At 43.5% G+C, this 17,838-nt stretch overlaps 1 long non-coding RNA gene and 1 other non-coding gene across 6 annotated transcripts in view; both read left to right on the top strand.

Moving 5' to 3' along the window:
- The window catches only part of LOC105473850 (uncharacterized), a 173,506-nt gene that overhangs the window by 70,458 nt on the left and 85,210 nt on the right, over nucleotides 1–17,838 (top strand). The gene's annotated exons all lie outside the window — the stretch shown is intronic.
- LOC112425236 (U6 spliceosomal RNA) lies at nucleotides 754–855 on the top strand. The gene has a single exon (XR_003016308.1). It is a non-coding gene; the product is annotated as a U6 spliceosomal RNA (small nuclear RNA).

The following is a 17,838-nucleotide window of genomic DNA, read 5'->3' as shown; positions in this document are numbered from 1 at the left end:
ACTTGAGTTTTCCAGGTGCCCCAGTCTGTTACGTCACTCCTAAGCATCAGGAACAGCACAAAACCTCTGTGCTCCTAGCAATGGCAAGTTAGGGTAGAAATCCCCCTGGTAGAAAATCCAATAGGTTCAGGTTCCTTGAGGTTCTCCTCTTTTGCCTCAATCTTCTTTACCTGTTCGTTCCTTCCAGTATGGGAAAATCCCCGGAGACACTGCAATGCCGGTGGCACCAGGAGACCCCATCTGAGGGCCATTCTCATTAAGAGCAGTCAGACCCCCATGGCAATGCCACTTTCATCCCGCATGCCATGCTCAGAATCCTTCCAGGCTCCCCAGTGTCAGTGGGACAAAGTGGAAACATTAGAGTCCTCCCTGGGAAGGCACGGGTACCTCCAGCCTAGTGTTCTCTCTCTCACCCTCCAGCCCCTCTGGTAGACATATCCTGTTCCTGGCGACCTTGGGCATCTGGGCTTTCCATGTTCTGTGCTGGCATTGGCTTCCAGTGGCCTCCCCGGCCCTGCCCTGTGAACATGTCTGACTATGACCCACACTGCAGAGACCAGCCTCTGTCACACACTGAATGACCCAACCACCTCTGCACACACTGTTTCTCCACCTCCCTGTGTTAATTGTTATGTACTCCATAAAGGGATCTTGGAGATCATGTAGTCTGACACCCCATTTAGTAGGCAAGAATATTGAGGCCTAAGAGGCAAAAGGAGAGTTAGTTCACATAGAACCCAACAGTCCTGGTGGACGCTTGAGCAGCACATACACTAAAATTGGAACAACGCAGAGAAGATGAGCACGGCCCCTGCACAGGATATCATACAAATTCATGAAGCATCCCATCTTTTTATGTTTATTCCAACACTGTTCATGATAGCAAAGTTGGGAAATCAACCTAAGTATCCATTAATAGATGAGTGGATAAAGAATACGTGGGGCTGGGTGTAGCAGCTCACGCCTGTAATCCCAGCACTTTGGGAGGCCGAGGTGGGTGGATCACCTGAGGTCAGAAATTTGAGATCAGCCTGGCCAGCATGGCGAAACCCCCTCTAAAGAAAATTAGCCGGGCGTGGTAGTGGGCGCCTGTAGTCCCAGCTACTCCAGAAGCTGAGGCATGAGAATGGCGTGAACCGGAGGTGGAGATTTCAGTGAACTGAGATTGCACCATTGCACTCCAGCCTGGGTGACACAGCGACACTCTGTCTCAAAAAAAAAAAGAATATGTGCTGTATATACTCAGTCATAAAAGAGAATGGAATCGTGTGTTTTGCAGCAACGTGGATGGAACTGGAGACCATTCTCCTAAATGAAATAACTCAGAAACAGAAAGTCAAATATCATATGTTCTCACTTAGAAGTGGGAGCTAAACAGTGGGTCCACATGGACATACAGGGGAATCCTTGGAGACTTCAGAAGGTGGGGAGGTTGGGAAGTCGGTAAGGGCTGAAAGATTACCTGTTGGGTCCAGTGTTCATTATTTGGGCAGTCGGTACACTAAAAGCCTAGACGTCACCACTATGCAACATAGACATGTAACAGAACTACATTCCTACTCCCTAGATCTATAAGAATAACAAAAATACAGCGGGGGAAAAAAGAGCCCCAGGGTCATTTCTACTACACTGCGTTGTCTTTTATTTTGTTGTCTTATCAGCTTTTTTTTTTTTTGAGAAAAAGTCTCACTCTGTTGCCCAGGCTGGAGTGCAGTGGTGCGATCTCAGCTCACTGCAACCTCTGCCTCCCAGGCTCAAGTGATTCTCCTGCCTCAGCCTCCTGAGTACCTGGGATGACAGGCGCATGCCACTACCCTCCCGCTAATTTTTATATTTTTGGTGGAGATGGAGTTTCACCGTGTTGACCAGGCTGATCTTGAGCTCCTGACTTCAAATGATCTACCCGCCTCAGCCTCCCAAAGTGCTGGCATTAGCTGCATGAGCCACAGCACCCGGCCCTCTTATCAGCTTTTGTTGCCCATCTATGAATCTGTCTGATTTCTCCAACCAGATTCTCAGCCCTTTGAGAATAACTATGTCTTGTTTCCTTTGTGCTACTACTTATTTCCTTTGTAACAGTCAGCAGAGCCTGTAAAGAAGAATCCTCTGACTGAATTGATGGATAAAAGCTGTGTGCTTTATAAAACAGCAAATCACCAGGACACCCATCTTGGAGACTGTTGTGACACTCAGAACAGGGGCTCTTGAGCTGCTGGTACCGGAAAGCAAATCGTGCCTTGTCATAGAGCAGACCTGCTGGACAGAGATGAAGTGGTCACTGGGTCCAGTGTTGTCATTGTTCAGTGCAGATGCCGAAGCCCAGCATGCTGAGGTCACACAGGTATCTGGTACTGAAACCGGAATTGGAACAATGTCTTGCCCTGTGTTTATCACTTCAATGCCCCCCAGTTTTCCTGGACAAAGGTTTGCATGAATAGGGGCTGAGGGAAGTAAGCAGGAAGGAAGAGAAGCTGCTGCACTGAACAGAAGTCAGGATGCTGGGGCTCTGCGTGTGTTCCTGCAGCACGGCCCGGTAACCAAGGCCAAGTAGGCTCCCAAACTTCTCTGGTGTCTTTCCCAAGCTTCTGCTCTTCTTTCTCTTTTCAGCTAACCTCCAGGCTCTCTATCTTTTTGTCCTTAGGCTCTAGTCTCTGATTAAGATGTACTCGCTTCCCGCTTAGCAAAACTCATCACGCCAGACCTCACCTGTCCCCAGAACTCCCTTTTTAATTACAGAAAACGGCCCGCTGATCTTGGAAAGGGCTGTCAGGTGAGGTACCCTTCTCAGACTCATGATTCTTTTGGTCCTGCTTTTCCAAATCTGCTCCCACTTCTGTCTCTGCCTTCTTTCTCTGTCAAACAACCACTGTCAACCGTTCTTTAAATCAAAAATCATCGCTCAGGAAGCAAATTTGTTTGCGGGAAGAATGACAGTCTGTCGCCGTGCAGAGGGCGGCGTTCATGACGGTGCTTGAAGGAATTCACGGGTCAGGCCCAGCAATGCCCAGCGCGTTGATCAGGCAGCTTGAGCATGGGTTGTCTTCCGCCTTCTTGCTGGTTTGACATCGTGGATAAAACCTGGTCATTTTTTCAGAAGGATTCTGAAGAGGTTTTGTAAATGGAAGAAATGGCTTGCTCTTGTTAGGAAAGCAAAGCCAATCTTTGAGATATTCAGGGAATGTGAGGTCTAGTGGACTCTTTTACTGCCAAGTTTCTTATCATGAGAAACTCTCAGCTCCTTAGTGGAAGGAAACTAAATATATGCGAGGCATTAGCAGCTGACTCAGACAACTGCACCAGCATAAACCATGTTGTGACTACTTTGCAAACTTAGTGCAGGGAAGGTCCTTAGACGCGATTCTGGAATTGCCAACCCTATGAGCTTCCACAGATGCCGTGGGCCACTTTTAGAGCCCACGGATTCAGCATGTGGCTGTTGGGAACAGGCTTTGCTGTGGAAATCAGTGATGGCTTATAATACCTCTAACTGCCATAAATGTTTTTGTAGGATTATTATTTATGATCTCAAATAATATTTCCATCTGATTAGCAGTGAAACAAACCAGGATGTGAGGAAATGGGAACTTAATTAAAGGTTGCTGCCTGGTCAGGGTGGCGTTCCAGACCACGGATCCTGCTATGTAGGAGGGACGCCCAGATTTGCCCTGAGTGGGCCTCCCTTCCTCTTCTCGTGCAGCCTCTAACTCGAGGTGTCTCTTGCAATGCCACTTAGAATCATTTCGCCGAAGATGTAGGTGATTAATCAAGGCCCCGGGTGTCACAATGGCCCATTGTCCCTGAAGGCATTCCTTTGGCCGGCTTCTGACCTTTTCTCTTGGGGCAAGTGTGCATTTTCCCAAACTCTTAATGGACAAGAACTCACAGACAATGGCCCTGCATGTAACTTTCATTTGCAGGATGGAACAGAGACAGTTCGGGTTGCTGGAAGTAGGGAAAAGGGCATGCATTAACTCAATCTTTGTATTCTCGTCAAAAAACAGACACATATTTTGAAGAGGACAGCTTTCCATTCGGTTTTTTATTTTTAAAAGAATCCATTGCACGTAAGCCCATCCTGATAATATTAAAGGAAATTAAAATAAAAGACTCACAGTCCTACCACTCTGACACTCTGGAAATTTAATTATTTCCATTTACGGTGTTTCCCTCTAATCTTGTCCATATACAAAGTTTTTACTCAGTTGTCATCAAAGGCCCCCTGGCTTTTAAAAGAATTACATTGTGATGGAGATATCTCTTTTAGATAGTTATGTATCATTATTAAAGATTCAAAATATCATTAATTTCTGTCAAGCTCTATTATGTTTATCATCTATCACTGTGTCAGCACACTAATCACTTCCTCAGCTGCCTCAGGACTGCGGCTTAACTATTTACTTTTAATAGAAATCGGACCACTGCAGCCTTTCTCTGCACCAGCAAAGACGTGCCATTTCATGAGCTGTTGATCCCTCAAAACAAGTAAAGTCCTTTCATGGTCTCCTACATGGTCGAGATTTTTTTTAGATGATGAAAATGAAAGGTCAGAGAAGTTTGTGGAGACAAAGAGACTCATCCCTATTTTCCTGCAGTCCCTGGATGAAGAGCAATGGTGGACAGCAGCCAGCCTTTACACAGTGGTGTGGAGAATTCTGCAGGAGGGATGCTTCCTCCAACCCTGTGTCCCCAGGCTTGGCTGACAGCTGCCCAGGCAGCTGAGATGAGGGAATTGGCTCAGGTTATCCTGAAGGTGCAAGCTTGGACCCTGGCTTTCTTTTTTTTTTGAGATGGAGTCTCGCTCTGTCGCCCAGGCTGGAGCGCAGTGGCCAGATCTCAGCTCACTGCAACCTCCGCCTCCCGGGTTCACGCCATTCTCCTGCCTCAGCCTCCCGAGCAGCTGGGACTACAGGCGCCCGCCACCTCGCCCGGCTAGTTTTTTGTATTTTTTTAGTAGATATGGGGTTTCACCGTGTTATTAGCCAGGATGGTCTCGATCTCCTGACCTCATGATCCACCCGTCTCGGCCTCCCAAAGTGCTGGGATTACAGGCTTGAGCCACCGCGCCCGGCTGACCCTGGCTCTTTCTACAGGCACGGTCCTATCCCTGTAACAAAGCCTGAGAATCGGGGCTTCCGAATCAGATACTCTGGGTTCACGTTCAGACTTTCCCATTTACTTAATATGTGGTATCAGGTAAGTTATGTGACCTTCCTCATTCTTGTTTCTTCACATTTGACATAGAAATTATATCACTCATTCATTCAATAGGTATTGATTGAGCACAGTTCTGGATACTGGGAATATAATGGAGTTTACAGAGGAGGAGTGGGGAGGGGATACAGATACTGATCAAATTGTCATCCTGTGAACTGCAAGTGCATTCATTAAGGAACAGAGCACCACACTATGAGAGCCTGTTAAGAGGGAACTTGAACTTGTTAGGCACGTCAGAGGATGAGTTCACCAGCTGAGGACTGGAGGGAACACCATTCCCACTGCCGGAAACAGAAAGCAGATAGTCTCTATGCTAAGAGGAAGCATTGTCACCAAAGGTTCCACAGAAGTACGGGGGCCAAGAGCACAGGGGCCAAGGGAGATGTGGCTGAAGGGGTAGGAGCCATGGCCCCTGTTAAGGATTCCCTCCCTGTGATGGTGAATTTTAGGTGTCGACTGCGTTAAGGGATGCCAGCTAGCTGGTTAAGTATCATTTCTGGGTGTGCCTGTGAAGGTGTTTCCAGAAGAGGTTGGTGTTTGAATCAGTAACTGAGTAAGGAAGATCCACCACACCCAATGTAGGTGGTCACCATCCAATGGGTTGAGGATTCAGATAGAGCAAAACACACACACAGATACACACACACACACACACAAAACTCACAAAGGAAAGAAGAATCCGTTCTGTCTCTCTGGGAGCTGGGACAACTTTCTTCTCCTGCTCTCCTGCTCTTGGACATCAGAACTTCAGGCTCACCAGCCTTCAGACTTCAGGATTTTACCCTGGTTCTAAGGCGATTGGCCTCAGACTGAGAGTTACCCTTATCCCAACAGCCACCTGGTTCTCAGGCCTTCAGACTTAGATTGAGCTATGCTCCTGGCTTTCCTGGTTCCCAAGCTGGCAGAAGTCCTATTGTGGGACCTCTCAGCCTCCATAATTGTGTGAGCCAGTTCCCCTATTAAATCTCTTCTCATATATCTATTTTTGTATCTATGTATCAGTCTATCTATCTACCCATCTAGCTATCTATTTATCCATCTATATCTATCTTTTCTGCCCTGAGTAACACATCCCCTAAGAGCAAAGAGAAGCCATGGAGGGTGTAGCAGTGCCTGCTACAATGAGACATGGGCACTGAAATGTCACTCTCACTGCAGCGTGAAGCTGGTATTCCCGGTGAGTTGGAGCAGATGCAGGAAGACTAATGGGTCTCCAGAGAATTCACCTGGTTTCCTCTCTATTAGAATCTGGCAGCTGGCTTAGTGCTTGGGATAGCGTTAGTGCTGAATAAATATTTGTTTCAGTGAACGAATGATCTAAACTGATGATTGCAGAGGTGGAGAGACTTAGACGGATTTTAGGGGTATTTAGGAGAGAAGGTTGACATTTGTTGATGCCTGGCCTGGGGAGGTCCCCATCCAGGCACCCTTGCTGATTGTGGTTGGGACTCCATGTCTGGGTTCCACTTCACAGGGACCTCAGCCGGGACGACTGGAACCTATTGGCTCTGCCCATGGTTTCCATATAGAAGGTTAAATTTTCTCTCATAGTTCCCTCCTGGCATTTTATTTCTGCCTCCCCCATTCCCCACTGTTCCCCAGTTGTATCTTAATCAATTTAGAATTAACACTCAGTGATGAAAAAATATAACCCACCCAGAAGTGGCATGCTGTTTAAATTCCATATCCCTCTGCCTGACATGTTTAACCTTAATATAGTGTAAGTTCATTCCTAAGACCACAAACTCTTTCATATTGAATTGTCGTGTATTTCACAGACAATGTAAACCACGCAGTAGGTATTCATTGCTGAATAATGATATATTCAGCCTTGCAGGTTCATCCTCAGGCAATATCTTGGACCATTCTGTAAGCATCATTGTTTCCAGAATATTCAGTTTGAGCCCTTGCTCAGTCCTAAAACGTTCTCTATTGTTGGCTACATTCCAGAAAACACATTTGCCTCGTATAATAATAATAACAACAACAATAACAATAATAACATCAGCAGCAGCTGAAAACTATGTAGTGCTTCCCATATGCCAGGTGCTGTTCTGAGTGCTTATTTCACAGAAATGTACATTCTACACTCATCCTCCTGCAAGGTTATTCAGTTATACAAAAGAATTATCTCAAGAGAGCTTTACAAAACACATCCATACTACGTACAAACACTATATATTTGATAAGACATTATCAATAGAAAATGAACCCAAACACTGTCTACTTAACTATATGTTTAAAGTCCTTCTGTTTGGTTTGTAATATTAAAGTGTTTTTTTCTATAAATGGTACATTCCTTCATTTAAAAAAATAAAACATTTAGGGCCAAGCAGGGTGGCTCACGCCTGTAATCCCAGCACTTCAGGAGGCCGAGGCGGGCGGATCACGAGGTCAAGAGATTGAGACCATCCTGGCCAACATGGTGAAACCCCGTCTCTCCTAAAAACACAAAAAATTAGCCGGGTGTGGAGGCAGGTGCCTGTAATCCCAGCTACTTGCGAGGCTGAGGCAGGAGAATCGCTTGAACCCGGGAGGTGGAGGTTGCAATGAGCCGAGATCGTACCATTGCACTCCAGCCTGTGGAAAAAGAGCGAAACTCCGTCTAAAAAAAAAAAAACCAATAAATAAATAACACATTTACAGTAAATGATTCTATAATATATTCTGTTTTGAGGAACCTGAACTCAGGTGGAGATGCACAGGCAATGGACCTAGCCCCGAAGTCTGGTGGCGTCTCGGGGCTGTCCCATCTGACCGCCGAAGATGAAGGAATATGTGATAAAGCTGAAGATTGTTAAGGATTTCACAGTGTTTCCACTCTTTACTTTTAACTGTGCAATAAAAATTCATTTCCCTACTGGAACTTGGCTCTGCAGGTTTACGTTTGAAAGGCTAAAGTCACACCAAGCCATATTTCTCCCCAAGTGGAAAATAATAGACTATTTGATGTAGAGTGGATCTATGATGAAGAATGAGAGTGTGAGAAGAAAAGAAACTCTTTTAAGAAATTGAAAGTAAGACTTTGGTTTTTATTTGGAATTCCTAGAGCACTCTTCTGATGTTTAAAAATTGCCTGCCAAAAGCTCAAGCTTTATATGCAGGTAATGGACATCTTCACTCTGGTTTTGACATTTAAGAGGGTCTAGTCCTAAAAGGCAGAATCTTAATAAAAACACACTATGGGTTAAAAAAATAAAATATGGGAATTCACTGTTTTCTTACTTAAAGTAGTTATGATATCTGGCAATTCCCATTAGCACCAACCCCTACACCCCCTCTCCGCCCCGGCCACACACACATCCCAAGGGCCAAAGAAACATTGAATCTAACTTGTTGTTCTCTAATGGGTGGGTGGATGGGGTAGGCATTTGTTCACCTTGGGTCTGTGCTCACATACTTGATTCATTTTATATTATGGTGTACACTTGCCTGAGTTTCTACATGGTCTTTTAACCGCTTTGTTAACATGAATCACATTGAAGTACCAGAATTTGCTCATCTATTTCTCTGTTATTCAACATTTAAGTTGTTCTTGCTTGTTTCTCTAACAGATATCACAGCAACAATTAATTTTAAATTATACATTATAGCTTCTTTTTTTTTTTTTTTTTTTTAGATGGAGTCTTGCTCTGTCTCCCAGGCTGGAGTACAGTGGCACTATCCTGGCTCACTGCAACCTCTGCCTCCCAGGTTCAAGCAACTCTCCTGCCTCAGTCTCTCTGAGTGGCTGGGACTACAAGTGCACACCACCACGCCCAGCTAGTTTTTGTGCTTTTAGTAGAGACGGAGTTTCACCATGTTGACCAGGATGGTCTCGGTCTCCTGACCTCATGACCCACCCACCTCGACCTCCCATAGTGCTGAGATTACAGGAGTGACCACCGTGTCCGGCCAATTATAGCTTCTATTTAATTATTTCTTTAATCATTCCTGCTAGATAAATTTCTAGATGTGGGAAAACAAGGTTAAAAAATTTAGTTGTCAAAGCACAGTGATCTAAAAGTTTGTACTAATGTACAATGCTATCAACTGCATATTATATACACACAGATGCATACACACGTCTATGTGTATATTAGTTTTATCCCAACTTCACCAGCAACAGATGTTATTATTTAAACTATTTTCTCATTTAAGTTTTAAAAGTTCACATATGCTGTTAGGCTAATTTTTATCTTATGTTATTTTATATTTTATTTTACGTTATTTTTATCTTACTTTATGTTTATTCAAGTGCTGGTTTATTATTTTTATCCGCTTATGTGTGTATATTTTTTGTAGTTGGCCTTGACTCGTTTTTTTATGAAGGTCTTAAGTCTTTCCAAATATGCATGAGCATTTTCAAAGGTCATTATCAATATTAATCATATTTGTAGACATAATTCATGTAAATATTTTATCTTACATGTCTCCCCCTACATTTTAGTCTAGTTCTTTTTATTTTAATCACTGCAGTCAAAAATTTCAACATTGCATTACCCATCAGTCCGTTTCGTATTTCCTTGAATTTTGAAAAAAAATTATTTATTATTTCTTCAAAGGTAGGATATTTTCTGCTGATTTTTCTCTACAAATATATTTGTAATGATGAAACAGCCTCCTTTATTCAGGGATTATGGTGTAAAGTATGGATATAAATTAGGTTTTCTCCAAATTGCTCCCAGATTATCCCAACATTATTTATATTACAATTCCTTATCCTTTTGTTTTGAGAAGATTGCATAATAATATATTATTCTGGGTCTATTCTACTGTGCCTGTTCCTTCCTTTCATCTTTATTTTCATTTCTTTGCAATTCTACTTGGCATTTTATTGCCATGGGAGCTAATATTATGTTTTTCAAAAAGGCTAAGGTTTATTTTCTTCTACTTGGAATAGTTGTTAACATACCCACACAGGGAAGACTATGTGTTTTGTGGAACATAAAACTTACACCGTTTGAGTGCCCTGTTAAGAAAAACAAGACAAAATTATTAATACAAAGCATCCAGGCTCCCTCTGTGAAAGAGAGCAAATGAGGGGCCCTGAAACCTCTGTGTCCTTAGCTTCATGGCAAATTCACCTCTATTTTATTTTTGCCAAATGAATTTAACAATATTTGGCTGAGTTATTTATAAAAAAGGACTTTATTTATATTTCAATTGGAATCCCATTATATCTGTGAAATGGAACACGATGTTTCTCTACTTTCTTTGTCTTCTTTTTATACTCCTGATAAGACATTCTAATTTCGCTCATTCATCCAGCAGCAATTTATTGAGTACCTCTTCAATAACTTTGCAAGGAATTTTTTTATTTTTTTATTTTTTTGAGATGAAGTCTCACTCTGTTGCCCAAGCTGGAGTGCAGTGGCGCGATCTTGGCTCACTGCAAGCTCCACCTCTTGGGTTCAAGCGATTCTCCTGCCTCAGCCCCCTCCGAGTAGCTGGGACTGCAGGCACATGCCACCATGCCTGGCGAATTTTTGTATTTGTAGTAGAGACAGGGTTTCACTATGTTGACCAGACTGGTCACAAACTCCTGACCTTGTGATCTGCCTGCCTTGGCCTCCCAAAGTGCTGGGATTACAGACATGAGCCACCAGGCCCGGCCACAAGGTTTTTAATAATGATGATATGCAATTCTGTTTATTACGATTATTATGATTTCAGATTCTTGAATGTTTTATAAATGGGATCTTGAATTTCACAATGGTTTTGTTTATTTGTTTCCTATAATTAATGACTTTGCTACTTTTTTGTATATTTTTCTTATATACAGAGGGGTCTTCTTCTTCAGAGGGTTTTTTTTTTTAATTATGTTTACGTTTTCAGTAAGTTTGTCTTTTAGACTTTTTGGAGGTGGAGTCCAGTCATCTTAAACTAATCATGTTTTAAAAAAATCTAAGTGTCTCTGCTTTTCCACAATTCCCCATTGCCCTTTTTGAAAACTATATTTTTGATTGTGATAACAAAAAAATGTAACATAAAATTTGCCATCTTACCATTTTTAAGCACATAGTTGAGTAGCATTAAGCATTTCTGTGACATTGTTGTGCAACAGATCTCCAGAACTTGTGCATCTTGCAAAACTGAAACTCTGCCCTCATTAAACAACCCCTCCCCATCCCTTCAGCCCCTGGTAGCCACCACTCTGCTCCTGTCTTCATGAATTGGACTGCTCTAGGAACCCCATGTAAGTGGAATCATACAGCATTTGTGTTTTGTGACTGGTTTATTTCACTGAGTGTGACGTCCTCAGGGTTTATCCATGTTGTAGCAGGGGTCTGGATCTCCTTCCTCTTTAAGGCTGGATAATATTCCCCTCCATGCGTGTATGTGGTATTTTGTTTATCAATCTGTTGCTGCATCCCCATTGCCCTTTGATGGACCCCAACTCCTCTCCCTGCACAGCCTGGTCTTGTCTCTCCTGGCTTCGTCCCGGTTTGTCCTCTCCTGTCTAGCGCTGCATCCTCACTGATTTCTTCCTGTCCCTCAGAAGATGCCAAGTGTGTTCCTGCTCCAGGGTCTTTGCTTACACTTTCCCTCCACCCTTGATGTTCTTCCCACAACTTTCAAAGGGCTGGCTCCTCTCAGCATTCAGGTCTCATTTCCAATATCACTTCATCACAGAGGCCTGTTTACTACTTAAATAGAGGCTCGATCTCTGCCACTTTCTGCCATGCTACCTTTAAAACCCGTAATCATTACATTTACCATGACCTGCCATTCACCTGCTTACTTATTCCTGCAAACCTTGTTTCTGTCCCTCCATAGGTGTATTAGTCTGTTCTCACATTGCTATAAAGAACTACCTGACACTGGGTAATTTAGGAATAAAAGACATTTAACTGACTTACAGTTCCACAGGCTGTACAGGAAGCATGGCTGGGAGGACTCAGGAGACTTAAAATCATGGCCAAAGGCAAAGGGGAAGCCATCACGTCTTCACATGTTGGAGCAGGAGGAAGAGAGCGAAGGGGGAAGTGCCACACACTTTGGTTAAGCTTGTTCTCGTGAGCACTCACTCACTATCATGAGACTAGCAAGGGGGAAATCCATCCCCATGGTCACCTTCCACCAGGTCCCTCCCTCAACACTGGGAATTACAATTCAACATGAGCTTTGGGTGGGGACACAGAGCAAAACCATGTTAGAAGATAAACTCCATATGGGTCAGAAGATTACCTAACTGACCACTGCCTCCCCATGCTGAGAGCATCTGGCAGCAACTTATTAAATATCTCTCCAGTGAATCCATTCACCGTTATTTATTTTTCTTTTGTGTTACTGCATTGCAGGGTACTTAAAAAATATAGAAAAGTAATGGGATTGGTGGTTATCTTTGTTTCATTTTTTAACTCTTATTATGTACATGCTTATTATTATGAATTATTATGCATATTATGAATTATATTATGAATCTTATTATGAATGTGATATGTAAGGGCATTTAAACATTTTAAGGAGGGTTTCTTAAAACAATTTTGCTAGAAATCTATGATGAATGATACTAATTCTGCCTCAGCGTCTGTTTGAAATGTTATTCTTTGTTTGTCTATCCAAGCCTAAGACAAACCAGTCCCCACAGGAAGGCCTGGATTAGATATCTTCACTCTGAAATAATGGCATGCTGGAGTGTTCTCAGTGGGATCAGTTGCCCGGCGCTGTGTTAGACAATATTAATTGCTTTGTTTAAAATGAGTCACCCTTGCATTAAATGACTCTCTAAAATTATTTTGATATTGATTGGAACAATTAAAACTGACAATATCTCTTTGACTGCAAAACAGGGATGCATAAAGCCTGAACCATTTGGAAGTGCTGAAATACAGCGCTTCATGCATCTGGCTTCTTTGTTTACAACTGTTTGCCACTGACAGCAGTTAAATGATCTCAGCAATGTCTTTCCCAGACATATGCAGACATCCTGTGTGGCAGGAACCTGCCCCATCAGAACAAGAAGGCCTGCATTGGAAATCTTCACTTTATAATACCAAGGCCTGGGGGCGTGCTCAGCTCTGCCCACTGCCTAGGGCTTCCTGGGTATCCTTTCCGAAATCCTGCCTGTTTGGAGGAGGCAGCACACCACGATGGGAGCAGTGTCTGCCTCTAAATCAGTTTAGAGTAGGTGGGTATCCTACTAGCTGTACGGCCCTGGGCAGCTCATTTACCATCTTCGTACCGCCGTCGTGGTATATAGGTCTTGACAATGCTAACACGTGCTTGTCAGGGAGGTGGAGAGCATCCAACATAGGAGGAGAGTACCTGAGCCAGAGGAGATGTTCCGCAAACAAGAACTATTCTTATCATCATCCGAATCCTTGCTTGCCACTCTTCCAGTTTTTACCAATTAAGTACCCTAGTAAAAATACACCTCTCTCTCTCATTTTCTTTCTTTCCTCTGTCTGTGTTTTTTTTTTTTTTATGTTCTTGCAGTTGAACAGATTTTTTTTTTCAGTCTAATCATAGCAGCGCCCATTTGAATCCATATTGAAGCTATTGTTTCGAAACATTAGCCTGGCCCACAGATTGAATTTCAGATTTGGAACCCTTCCATCACACAGCGCTTTTGATGAAATCAGTTGACTCCTTCTGAAATTATTCTGAAACAGACCGAAAAATGAACATGAAATGTCAAGTCGTTGGACTGAAACTGAAATCTCAGTTTAGTCAGTGAAACCACATGTCATGGCTATCCTGGAAAACCTTGATAAGCTGAACACATAGCGGAGCCTTGGTTACATCTCAAAGAAGGAACCCATGATGAGAAAAGCCAGTCTAAGTGATGGCACACTCCAGCAGCAGCCTGTGCAGGGGACAACCGTGGCGCTTAATCATGGGAATTCACACTTGGTGATGAGCCCGGAGGGTGTCTAACCCAGAGCCATGGTGTATGAGATTGCCAGGGCTACCATAACTCAGTTCCATCGACTGGGTGGCTTAAACCACAGATATTTATTGTCTTTCAGTTCTGGAGGCTGGAAGTCTGAGATCACTGTGTCTGTAGGCTTGGTTCCTTCTGAGACCTCTCTCCTTGGCTTGTAGACAGTCATCTCCTCCATGTACCTTCACATGGTCTTCTTTCTGTTGAGTCTCTGTCCTAATCACCTCTTCTTATAAAGAGACTGGTCATGTAAATTAGGACTTATGTGAATGACCTCATTTTAACCTAATTGCCTCTTTAAATAACCTGTCTCCAAATACGGTCACATTCTGAGGTACTGAGGACTAAGACTTCAGCAGATGAATTTGGGGAAGACACAGTTCTGTCTATGACACATGGATTTCCTTGTCTCTCCTGGTGCTCTGTCGCCTGTCTGGTTTCTTGCAAGTTCTCTAACCTACAGAGGTAAGTGACCTCTGGCTCATAATGTGTTATTCAGATGGCCAATTGCCCTGATATTATAGTGTGGATGATTCAGTACTTTCCCCAAACTTTGAATCATTAGTGCATGAAGCTTCACATCACATTCTTAAGTTATTTTCCTTTTTTTTTTTTTTTTTTTTTTTTTAAGACAGAGTCTCACTCTGTTGCCCAGGCTGGAGTGCAGTGGCACGATTTCAGCTCATTGCAACCTCCGCCTCCCGGGTTCAAGCAATTCTCATGCTTCAGCCTCCCCAGCAGCTGGGATTACAAGCATGTGCCACCATGCCCAGCTAATTTTTGTTTTTTTTAGTAGAGATGGGTTTCACTATGTTGGCCAGGCTGGTCTTGAACTCTTGGCCCCAAGTGATCCACCTGCTTCAACCTCCCAAAGTGCTGGGATTACAGGTGTGAGCCACCGCATCCGTCCAGTTCTTTTCCTTTTCTTTCATTAATGATTACTTTAGGTAGTCTGCAATTTGAATCTACTTATTTTTTCAAGGGAGTGTTTCTGAAACACAAGGTTGAGACTAAATGTTTCTATATTTTGTAGAATGTTTTATGGCTTATTAACACATTTTAAATACGTATGTTTTGGACTCTGAAAAAGAAGGTAAACCTTACCACTTCTATTTCTGTATTGATTTCAATTTCCTGAATTGAAGTAACAATAACATGGAGAGAGGTTTTTTTTCATTTTTCACATAGACCCAGATGATGTTGAGCAGGTAGCCCAATTTAACCTTTTGTTTTTTGAATGAAGCTAATAAGACTAAATGTTGGAAAACAAAAGATATTACATTTATTTAATAACAATGCAGGTCTAAAAACCCAGGCCAGTATTAAAAGCTGAGCGAAGAAAAACAACAGGAAAGTCAGGTGAATAAAATTGGCCAAAATAGCTATAGACTCCAAAAGAGAGAACCTTGATTTGGAGAAACCAGAAAATGCCACCCTCTGCAAGAGAAGCTCACAGTGACCAGTAGAAAATTAATGAACTCAGGCACCTGTATGTATACACCAGGAACTGGGTCATTTGTCAGCGTGCTGCAGAGGCTCAGTAGTGTTTCCGGTGGTGTGTGCTGGAGAAGGTCACTTCTGTAAGGTAATACGGGGATCGAGGGTGCCTGGGTATGCAGACCTCTCTGTATATTGTTCTCCTCTCTTAGAGAGGTGAAATGCTCAATAATGCTTTAAATGCTCTGAGAGGCCCTCCTAGGAAAACAAGCAAATCCAGGTTAATTTCATTTAACCCAGCGTTTTCTACAAGGAGTTTGACTCTAGGCCTCTCTTTGTAGGACCACTTTCACAGGAGGTTAGCATAAGCCTCTCACATGGATTATCTCATTGAATTCCCATACAGCCCTACATTAGTAGGGGACTAATTTGCCACCATTAGTCCCCACATGTGATGAATAATTAAGCGGAATCTAACAGAGATGAAATAAACTAACCTCAGGGAACAGTGAGTGCTGGAACCTGGGCTGACTCCCTGCAGCCTGCACAGAGTCTGTGTCCCACACACTCCCCACCCAGGCACACCAACAGGCTCTTCTGAGCGGCCACAGGAGCTGCCCAGTTCCCAAGAGAGGTCCATCCCCTGGGTGGAGATAGAGAAACTGGACGTTCGGAGCCCAACAGCTCTCAAGTACTGTTTCTCTTAAGGCCACCCAGCCACCCCTCGTTCTCTGGTTGGTGCTCACCAATGGGTCAATGGTAGAAATTTTGTTTTCCAGATAGGTTTATTGACTTTGAGAGAAGAGTATGCTTTGCGGACTGGCCTTTGTGAATGCATCATCCTCCCCGCAATCCGAGCAGGGCTTCACCAGGTCACAAGGGAAGCACTAACTGTGGACATTCGGGAAGGGTTGTACTTCGTCATGGGGGCTGTCTTGTGCATTGGGGATGCTTGGGAGCATCCCTGGCCTCCACCTACCAGAGGCCGGTAGCACCCCTCACCCTCCCCAACAGGTTGTGGTGACTAAAAATGTCTCCAGCCATTGCCAAATGTCCCCTGGGGGGCAGAATTGCCTGGTGAGAATGACTTCAGTTAGACCATTATGTTAATTCTCACCCACCATCCATTTGCATATCTGTGAGCATGAATCAGGCTACAGGAGCACTCCCCAGTCTTGGGTGAATGGAGAAACTCGGCATTCTGAAATTGCACAATATTAGGCTGTTCTTGCATTGCTATAAAAAATACCTGAGACTGGATAATTTATAGAGAAAAGAGGTTTAATTGGCTCATGGTTCCTCAGGCTGTACAGGAAGCATGATACTGGCATCTGCTCAGTTTCTGGGGAAGCCTCGGGAAACTTACAATCGTGGTGGAAGGTGAAGGGGGAGTAGGCATGTCACACGTCACATGGCAAAAGCAGGAGCACTTTTAAATGACCAGATTTTGCAAGAACTCACTCACTGTCATGAGGATAGCACTAACGGAATGGCACTAAACCATTCGTGAGAAATCCACCCCCATAATGCAATCACCTCTCACCAGGCCCCACCTCCAACACTGGGGGATTACAATTTAATATGAGATTTGGACAAGGACAGATCCATCCATCACATAGGAAGCTGAAACTTAGTGACTGAATCTCAGGGCACCTGGATCAGTCAGTACCTCAGGAGGAACCAGAGGCCCACTGGGACTGGGCAACTGAGATGAGCCTAAGGATGATTAAGATAGTGCCAGTGGAGTTGAGGGCGTCAACAAGGAATGATGCAGCATGCTGGGCCCAGCCCAGCTGGAAGTGATTATCATCCCCGCACCTGCAGGAGCAGATGAGTAAGCAGTTTCCCGAACCTGGAATGTTGTATGGAAAGACTGCCCAAGCCAAGCTGTAGCCCTTAGGACAGGGACACAGCCTTCTGGAGCAACCTGGCATGGAGTGCCAGGGAGAAATGACTCCTTTCATACTCTTCCTCCCTCCTTCCTGTTTTTTGCTGTCTTCCTCCATTGCCCAAGGTAATAGAAAGCCAAAAGACTAAAGAGTGGTGAATGTGGAATATTGGCTCTCATTCTAGATCAGTTTTCTCCAAATTACTCACAAGCCATCCCAGCGTCATTTATTATATGATTCTCCTCCCCAAATGGAGTGCTTATTTATTGTATATTGAATTGTTACATAAAAGTCTTATTTTTGTTGATTCTGTTATGCTACATTATATACCTTTTAAAAAACTAGCTCCTCATTATTCCAATTATTTGCTTTATGACATGGTTTAATATCTAATGGAGCTAGTTGGACTAATTTTGCTGCCAAACTGCA

The sequence above is a fragment of the Macaca nemestrina genome, chromosome 11 (genome assembly GCF_043159975.1).
Source record: "Macaca nemestrina isolate mMacNem1 chromosome 11, mMacNem.hap1, whole genome shotgun sequence".
NCBI lineage: Eukaryota > Metazoa > Chordata > Mammalia > Primates > Cercopithecidae > Macaca > Macaca nemestrina.
This window is presented reverse-complemented; position numbering and strand designations above follow the sequence as displayed.